Consider the following 7,997-nt stretch of genomic DNA (forward strand, 5'->3'; position numbering starts at 1 on the left):
ACACAGCAAATGAGGACCCAGGGCCCAGAGAGTGCCCAGGGCCCCTGGGCAGGCCAGGCTGACACGAGCCTCTGGCAGCCGAGGCTGCCTCGCTGTCCCTGAGGCCGGGGTCACCTGACCTGCTGTGGCCCCTCCCCTCTCATGCCCAGCCCCCATGCTCACTACAGGAGTGGGAGCCCCTCCCAGACCCTCTAACATCTCACCTTTCCCAAATTAGGTCCAAAGGCTGGGACTCCCCCCTCCCTAAGGGGACACCCCGCTTGCTGCAGGTACATCCTGGGACGCTGCTCCCTGGCCCGTGACCCAGCCCAGCACCCACTGCCCATGGATGGGTCTGGAGAGGCAAGGAGCAAGGGCAGGAGATGGGGCCTTCACCCCACCCCACCACCACCTGGCACTCCCGGAAGAGCTGGAGCGCTGCCCTCACCTCCCACTACCCTCACCCCCAACACACGGGATCTGGGCCCACTGTCTCCCCCCAGCACACGGGATCTGGGCCCACTGTCTCCTCAGCAGTGTCCCTGGGCCACCCTGTCTGTGGCCCCAGGCACCACTGAGGTACAGGCCCTGGCTCTCAGGACCTCCCTACCCTCTGCCATCTGCACTCCATGGGTTCCCTCACATGGGGCCGAGTGATGCCCAGTACCAGGAGTCTTTGCAGGGCCCAGGGCCCCGTTCCTCAAAGATGGCTCAGGACCAGGGGTGGTTGTGTGGCAGGTGCCAGGCCTCTTGAATCGGCCTGTAGAATGCTGCCTGCGGTGGGACAGGGCCTACTCCGCCAGCCCACGGCATGTGTACCCTCGAGGCTAGTGGAAGAGAAAGGGAAGTTTCATGTTCTAATTTTGATTTTTGTCTAGATATACTCATAAAAGTGAGAACTCAAGTAGCATAGGAAAGGCTGGGGCAGCACTTCCTGAGCCCCCATGTCCACTCCTCACCCAGGAGCCTCTCCCTGAGCCCGGTTTCTGGTCCTAGAGCCTTAAGCCTGGCAAGACACTTGCCCCGCCGCTCCTGCCCCACGCCTCTGGGGGTGTCGGGATGCCCCACTTTGAGCTGGGCTGAGCTCATCTCCACCTGTCCTCCCTGCACTCACGTCAGCGGCCTTTCCAGTCCTGCCGTCCTGGTAGGGTGCAGTGGCCCAGGCTCCTGACTGGCTAATGCACTCCCCAGGCAAACGGTGCAGCAGAGGGGATCACAAATGGCACAGCCAAAGAAACGAATTCCAGAAACGTGAGCTGGTGGTTGGAAACACTCATGTGAGCAATTGAAAAGACCATGAAACCATTACCAAAATTGAGAGCAGAAATGGAATTTAAAATGAAAGTGCGTAAAACCCTGATCCAAGATTTCTTTTTATTTTTTAAGCTTATTTGCTTATTACAAAATGAATCTACTTTTTACAGAACAATTACAAAATATTGACAGCCAAGCATGGTATTCTAATCCAGCCCACCCCTCACACATTCAGGGGCAGCTCCTGTTAACCCGGGATCCCCTCCTCAGGGCTGTTGGCAAGTGTGTGTGCATGTGAGTGTAGGTGTACGTGTGAGTGTAGGTGTGCATGTGTGTGTACGAGTGTGCATGTGCATGTGTGCACATGTGTGAGTGTGCATGTGTGGATGAGTGTGTGCACGTGTGTCCACATGTATGTGTGTGTAGGAGTGCATGTGTGCATGTGTGTGTGTATGAGTGGGCATGTGCTTGTGTATGTATTCCTGTGTGCATGCGTACATGTATGTTAGTGTGCATGTGTGTGCACACGTGTGAGTGTGCATGTGCACACATGTGTGTGCATGTGTGCGTGTGTATTCTTAACCCAAGGGAGTTGCTGCTTACCACTGGATCATAACCAGATGTTTAACCAGTCTCCGGAGGGAGGACATTTAGGTTATTTCCAAATGCAGCAGGGAGCAGGGGCACTGGGGAAAGGGGAAAGGAAAAAGCGCTCAGCGCAGGGAACTCGTGATCTTGTAGAGACAAACGGAAACATTTACACACCAAGGGACAGCAGCAGAATGCGGGGGACGGAATGGGGGGCTGGAATGGGGGGCTGGGATGGGGGACCGGAATGGGGGGGCTGGAATGGGAGACTGGAATGGGGGGCTGGAATGGGACGGCTGGAATGGGAGGCTGGAATGAGGGGGCCGGAATGGGGGGGCCAGAATGGGAGGCTGGAATGAGGGGGCCGGGACGGGGGGCCGGAATTGGGGGGCTGGAATGGGGGTGCCGGGACAGGGGTTCAGAATTGGGGGGCCGGAATGGGAGGCTGGAATGGGGGTCCGGAATGGGGGTGCTGGGACGGGGGTTTGGAATCGGGGGGGCTGGAATGGGGGGGGCCGGGCCGGGGGGCCGGAATGGGAGGCCAGAATGGGAGGCCGGAATGGGCGGGCCGGAATGGGGGGCCGGAATGGGGGGCCAGAATGGGAGGACTGGGACAGGGGGCTGGTATGAGGTACTTGACTCTTCCTTGTGTGGGGTAGGACACGTCCATAATAAAATGTTTAAAAAGAAGGGAAAGGACCAGAGCACTTCAGAAAAAACGAAGGAAACCACGTGGGAGACGTCACACGGTGTTGCCCGCCCCGTGGGCTCCCAGCCAGCAGGCAGGGCAGGGTACACACTTCCTCCTGCCTATCCGAGGGCCCCGGGACTGACCACAGGTCCACATGGGCAGCCAGGTGGTCGCGGGAGGACGGGGCCTGAGGATCCAGCCCCAGACGACACTGCAGGCCCCGGCAGGGGAGGGTGCCACTCTCACCTCTGCTCTCTCACCTCCGCTCTGCCTGGCCCATGGCTCTGTAGGCCTCCGTCCTCTAAGGACTCAAACTTTTTAATATAAAAATAAGTTGCAGGCCAGGCACGGTGGCTCACACCTGTAATCCCAGCACTTTGGGAGGCCAGGGTGGGCGGATTACCTGAGGTCAGGAGTTCAAGACCAGCCTGGCCAACATGGTGAAACCCTGTCTCTATTAAAAACACAAATTTTAGCCAGGCGTGGTGGTGGGCGCCTGTAATCCCAGCTACTCGGGAGGCTGAGGCAGGAGAGTTGCTTGAGCCCGGGAGACGGAGGTTGCAGTGAGCTGAGATCGTGCCACGGCACTCCAGCTTGCCTGACAGAGTGAGACTCTGTCTCAAATAAAATAAAATAAAATAAAATAAGTTGCAGTGACAGCAACGAGTTAACTCTTTAATGGGGCTTTAATTTTTAAATGAATATTTCTGAGCTGTTGGCGAGCTCAGCTGAGGTAGGGTGGTTGCCACGGGTCCCTGATTCCAACCTGGCTGTGGGCTGGGACACGGCTGCCCCTAGTATGAGTAAGGCTCAACAGTGAGGGATGTCCAGTGCCCAGCCAGCAGCTGGGGTATCTGTGGGGTGGGGGGCTCCCCCATCGCCCTTCCCTCCCCCTCCCCTTCCTTCCCTCTCCTCTCAACCCCAGCTCCTCTCACCCTTCCCCCTCCCCCCACTCAGGACTCCCCCCCAGCTCACTCCCTCCCCCCACACTCCGTCTCCCCTCTCCTCAGGGCTCCCTGGCTTCCCACCTCTCTGAATTCCCCTCCTCCAGATCCTCGAGGCTCCCTGCCCATTCCCTCTGGGGTCCTGAGGTCTCCAGGGGCCACTCTGGCTTCCCTCCTGCAGACCCACTCTCCTAGGGGAGCAGGGCGACCCCACACAGATACTGATGGGACAAGAGAACCGGCTCTGCTAAAAGCCTCCTGGGGCGGGGGCCGTGGGGGAGGTGAGAGCTGTCTCTGGCCTCGAGGCTGAGCAGCAGCCCCCAAGGTGTCCTCTGCAGAGAGGGCCAGCTTCAGGCCTGCCACCCTGCAAACCACAGTGACCGGTTCTGAGATTCCTCCATTTCTGAACACGAGCCCAGCAAATGATGGAGGTTCTGGCCCCAGACCCAGCCCCAGCCCCCGCCCCAGCCCTTGCCCCGGCTCCGGCCCCAGCCCCAGCTCCTCCTCAGCCCCAGCCCTAGCCCCAGCTCCAGCCCCGACCCCAGCCTCAGCCCTGGACCCTGCCCCAGCCCCGGACCCTGCCCCAGCCCCAGCTCCTCCTCAACCACAAGGGCATCTCCAATTCCTCCTGAAGAATTCAGTTCCCTCCTCTGGGCACCTCTAGGGCCCAGCTGGGCCCAGGGTGTGTTCTACAGTGGGGGGTGGTGGGGGGATTTTGTGACCCCACCCTCTCTGCAGGGCACCGCTGGTGGCTCTGGCCTCGGCTCCATGCTGTGCCAGACACACAGAGAGGCTCGGCCAGTTATTTCCAGGAGGCCAGGTAGGCAGGAAAGGCCCAGGATCCACCAGGACTGGGGAGGGAGGCAGGAGGCTTCTCTGGGTATAAAGCAGCTGAAATGTGGAGTTTCCTCCCAGGAGCCGAGAGGCAGCTGCAGGGCGAGCCCCGGGGGGAGTGTGCAGCCACTGGAGCTCCATCCTGGGCAGGGGTGGTGACGGCTTGAGGATGGCAAGGGCTGATTTGCTTTTAAAATTGTTGCTATGTGCTGTAGTTCCCCTGTTATTCCCAAACTCTCAGGAAGCACCTACTGGCCACGAGGTAGTCTTGCTTATGGGGCTGGGGATGAAGAAGAGTCAGGTGCAGGTGGGCGGAGCTCTGGCGGCAGGAGGCTGAGGGCGGGGTGGGGAGTAGCAGCAGGGGATGGGCACCAGGCCCCTTCCGTTTTGGAAAGAGCCGCGCCCCGTGGGTGCCGATGGTTAGGAGACGTCTTAGTCGCATGCCCCCAACGATTGTGGCGTTTCTCTGTAGTGCGTCCATGGGCCCAGCGCCTGGCATGCCCTCCCTGGGAGCTTGCTGGACCCATGACCAGGGGTCTGGGAGGGCAGAGGACAGGCGGGTCCTGGTGGTAGGTTGGCTGCTGAGTTTCCCTATGATGTTTGTCCTGCTGGTGCCCAGAGCCCCTTCAAGGTGCCCATCATCAGGGGAGAAGTGGAGCCACAAACTGCCTTTTAACCCTGGGGTCCTGCCAAAAGGTCTGGGTGTCCTGGGGCCTGTGGCCTGGGTTGCAGACGCAGCCAGTTCCCTCCAGGCATGGCCACCAGCCCTGGGCTCCCATGCCCGGGTTTCCCTGCCTGCCCAGCTGGTCAGAGGAGGGAGTCCCTCTATCCACTCTGCCTCACATTAAGGGCAGAGACTGAAGAGGTGGCTGCTTGGACTGTGGAGGCCCAGGGTGGGGGGCCACTTTGGCCAGGACTTCGGTGCTCCCTTAGAGAAGGCTGTGCTCACCGCCTCTTTCCTGCAAGTACCTGGGGACCTAGATGGGGGCAAGGGATGCCCAAAAGGGCCTGGACACCTTCCATGGCAGTCCGCCCTGACAGAGTCTGTGGGAGGGCGTGTCCTCCCTTCCGCAGGCCTGGCGGGCAGTGAGGCCGTGCAGCTACAACTCACCCCTCACACCCGGGCCAGGAGCTGACTGAGGCCCAAGGCTGAGCCTCCACTTTGGACCTGGGACATCTGGGCAGAGGAGCCCTGTGGTGGGGCCAGGGCGAGGGGGTAGGGGCCTCAGGGTGGGCCCTGGGATCCCTTGACCTACAGAGCAGAGGCGTGTGGGGAGGTGCCACCAGCTTCTTGGAGAGGCCCAGGGTAGAAGCACTGGCAGGTAAGCTATTGTGGGCCTTGGCAAGGCCGGGCCTTGAGCTGGACGGCCCGTGGCACAGTCCAAGCCAGCACTGCCCCAGCTTGGAGGGGCTTGTGGGTGGTGGAGCACCGAAGGTACCCAGGCGGTAAGAGGAGGAACAGACGAGGGCTAGACCCAGGCAGCAGGTGCAAGTTGGCCCCCGGCCTGGCCCAGACAGGAGGGTGGGGTGGGCAGGAGGTGGGGGTCCTGAGGTCAGTGCTTCAGCTGCTCGGGCTGGCTGGACGCCCACCCTGCTGGGAAGGAGCCTGGCCTTTCTCCAGAGCCACAGCAGGGGCCTGGGCACCCCGCACTTGGTCAAGGCTGAGGAGGCCTCAGCTGCTGGGTGCTCTGGAAGCAAAGCGGCCTGGGAGGGCCTGGAGGAGCCTGGTCTCTGTTCCCTGCTGCCTCACCGTGGGAGGGCACAGAGGAAGTGCAGGGTGGGAGCTGGGAGAAGTGGGAGGAGGAGGAGAGACAGGAGAAGGCGCAGGAGGAGGGACAGGAGGAGGGACAGGAGGGGCAGGAGGGGGGACAGGAGGAGGGACAGGAGGGGCAGGAGGGGGGACAGGAGGAGGGGCAGGAGGAGGGGCAGGAGGAGGGACAGGAGGAGGGGCAGGAGGAGGGGCAGGAGGAGGGACAGGAGGAGGGGCAGGAGGAGGGGCAGGAGGGGGGACAGGAGGGGGGACAGGAGGGGGGACAGGAGGAGGGACAGGAGGGGCAGGAGGGGGGACAGGAGGAGGGGCAGGAGGAGGGGCAGGAGGAGGGACAGGAGGAGGGACAGGAGGGGCAGGAGGAGGGACAGGAGGAGGGGTAGGAGGTGGGGCAGGAGGAGGGGCAGGAGGGGGGACAGGAGGGGGGACAGGAGGGGGGACAGGAGGGGGGACAGGAGGAGGGGCAGGAGGTGCCAGGTGCTCTCTGAGCAGGACCTTCCATGTGGCTCTGGGGGGCCTCTGGCATTGGCAGGTCAGGGGTCAATGAGAGGAGGGAAAGGTGGCCAGGAGCAGCTGCTGGGCGGGAGGGCAGGAGTGCACGAATCAATGCATGGGCGGGGGTCCCTGGGAGAGGCCCATGGGAGCCCCGGAGCCCAGCCCCTGGTAGAGGCGCACCAGGCCCAGCTGTGGGATTGTGCCTGGGATTCCTGCATCTGGGACTTCCTGAACCCCACCCCCCGGCCTTAGCTTTGAATATGAGGGTCATCAGGAATCAGTTCCGGGGCCCGATGGCCAGAGACCCAGGGACTGGGCGGAGGGCCTCTCCCTCCAGCAGCAGGGGTCACCCGTAGGCCCAGAAGCCAGCCCTGGGGCCCAAGGAGGGCTGCCCCAGGCGGTGGTGCAGACAGGCTCTCAGCCTCCACGTGGACCAGGCTTGGGTTGGAGGCACCGCATGTTGGGGCGCGGTGGGACCCTGGGGAAGCCAGGCTGATCTTAGCCTTGGTCACATCGAGGGCCTGGCTGTGGGCATCCAGGTGCTTCAGGCAGGGCCTGGTGGGGCGAGGTCCACTGGGCTTTTTCCTGACGGGGTGGGGGGTGGGGGAGCTCCCAGTCGGGCCCCTTCTTGTGTGCAGCCTCCTCCCTCTTCTCTCCCCTTCCCTCCTTTCTTGTCTGAATCAGTGTCTCCCTCTCGCCCACTTCCCCACCTCTCAAAAGACCACAAGCACCCAGGATAGCTCAGCACACACGGGTTCTCAGCTTCCCGTTCATACAGAAACCTCAGACAAGAAGCACGTTGCCCATTTTTCTTTAAGACCAACCCCAGACCACGAGAACGCTTTCTCTGTGGCAGCAGCACTCCAGCGCCCCTGCCTCCAGGCACCCCCGGTCTCCGCACTCCAGTGGCCCGGACCTGGCTGAGGCAGCTCCTGTGGTAGGTCAGGCCTCACAGACGGCTGGAAGAGCCAGTTCTGGGCTGGGCCTGTGCGAACAGGTGTCTGTTAGTCAGGGTTTTAGGAATGCAGCCTTTGGAGCCTGCAGCAGGGAATGGCGGCTCTGGGCCCTCAAGGGGCAGCCGGTGAGCCTGGGAGGCCAGGCCGGGCTGACCCAAGGGGAGGACCCTCTCTGCCCACTGCTGCTGGCCATAGGCAGGTGTAGAGCCTGGGGGTCCCCCAAGGCACAGTCCCTTATCTCCAGGAGAAGGCAGAGGCAGGAAACAAATCTGTCAAAATTCCTAAAATACTAAGTAAGCGATGGTTCCAGGCTCAGACACTGGACACTGAGAGAATGAGGGAAAATCAGCCTGGACAGCCAGGGCTAACAAGATGGTTAATTACAGCAGGAGAAGAACATTAACAGTATTAATTCTAACCACAAAGGAGGAAAAGGGAAGACCCTGTGAGAAGGAGGAGGGTCCCTCTCCCAGATGAGGCTGCCCCCA

At 61.5% G+C, this 7,997-nt stretch overlaps 1 long non-coding RNA gene across 1 annotated transcript; it reads left to right on the top strand.

The window, feature by feature from the left end:
* Nucleotides 1-4,115: 4,115 nt before the first annotated feature.
* On the top strand, nt 4,116-7,997 carry LINC02870 (long intergenic non-protein coding RNA 2870). Its single transcript, XR_006689578.2, has 2 exons — nt 4,116-4,846; nt 7,274-7,997. It is a non-coding gene; the product is annotated as a long intergenic non-protein coding RNA 2870 (long non-coding RNA).

Source organism: Macaca fascicularis, chromosome 9 (genome assembly GCF_037993035.2).
Source record: "Macaca fascicularis isolate 582-1 chromosome 9, T2T-MFA8v1.1".
Taxonomy (NCBI): Eukaryota; Metazoa; Chordata; class Mammalia; order Primates; family Cercopithecidae; genus Macaca; species Macaca fascicularis.